The following is a 1,644-nucleotide window of genomic DNA, read 5'->3' on the forward strand; positions in this document are numbered from 1 at the left end:
TTATTATCACATACATAAATTAAAATACGCTCAACGACTCTCTAACCTCTGAGTGTCTAGGGCAATATAAGGGATGAAAAAGCGTTGCCATACTGCTTTTGTATTTGTTAGAGAATCACGTCCATTTCTTCTAGAAATTATTAAGGTTTAAACAAGCTGTCAGATGGTATAAGTCATAATATTTACAAATAAAAATCATATAAACGTGAAAAATAACTATTTTATCAAAGCTTACTTTTCTTTTGAACGATAGAAACCATAGCTAAATTAATAACAGTAATTAAACAATACCAACTAAAAATAATAATGGAAAGGAATAAACTTGTGTTTAACAATTTCGAAAAATGAACTATTTAGCTCTGAAACTGCGGTTTTTATCAACAATCCCTTCACATGAGGAATAGTAGAAAATATGTGTATATTTCGTCCTTCAGTCTGTATTATCCCATATACATATTATGTAAATCGGACTATAGTATATAGGTGTACATATATGTACATAAGTGCTGTTCGATGACGAATATGTTAAAGAAAACTAAATGAAATCCAAAGCATGCTCATTAATATTCGATGTAACGAATGTCCGTCGACGACTTTAATAATGAAAAGATAGGAAGGGCTAAGTTCGGTTGTAACCGAACATTCTATACTCTTGCCAATTACGAGAATCAAAGCCGAGAAATTTCTTCAGGTGCTGAAAAAATTCTATATTAACAAATGTTGCGAAAGAATTAAACCATCATTATTCAACTTTGTCATCTTCTTGATTTATATTGAAGACCATTAACCTAGACTTAATATTATTGCTACATTTTACTTAGTGTCAACTAAAATTATATTAAAATCATGCTGAAATGTAATATAAACTCGGCTGAACAGAACTCGAAGATGCTAAATTTAACATATTGAGTTTATGTGGAAAAAACTGCTTTATACATATTAGATATATAAGGTTTAGACCATTCTAATTCAGCGTTAAACCCCATAATTTGGGGACAGATAAAGGGGAGAGTTGATTGTATATTCGAGAACATATTTTTGATGCAATTTTTATATAAATAGTATTCACTGACCGACATATTCGGTATATAACTTGTTAGTATAATAAAAGCAATTATGAGCAGTATATGGGAGTTGAGCGTAGTATTGACTCGCTTTTATCTATCGGTACAATGTAACACACTAATCCACAGATGGTTCAACAATTTCATAAAGCTCACATTCAATCACCGATCATATGGAATAAAGCCAAACGGATGTGCGAAAATCGTGAGATTAGCTATATGGGTCACAAAGATATACTGTTGTGAGTAAAATACGCTCTCTCATTTTTTTTTATATAACTCACATATTGGCACATATATGACCGGAAGTTCGAAAATCTTTATATTAGGAAGGAAGGTGGACAAGAAAATTATTGACCCGATTTCAACACATTTTTGACACCAGACATTACAGATATTTTTTGTCAAAAGTCAACGAAAGGTACTGGGTCAGCATATTCGATACCTAGGAGCTGCAAAAGTTTCGGTTCGATTCGGACAATTTTGGATCATAGAGTCGCATACTTCAAAGGAATAATTCAGCGCAAAGTTTTATCTCGTTACTTCTTGATTTGTGTACCGGAAAGTTGAAGAATCAAGA

Source organism: Bactrocera tryoni, unplaced genomic scaffold (assembly GCF_016617805.1).
Source record: "Bactrocera tryoni isolate S06 unplaced genomic scaffold, CSIRO_BtryS06_freeze2 scaffold_234, whole genome shotgun sequence".
NCBI classification, from domain to species: domain Eukaryota; kingdom Metazoa; phylum Arthropoda; class Insecta; order Diptera; family Tephritidae; genus Bactrocera; species Bactrocera tryoni.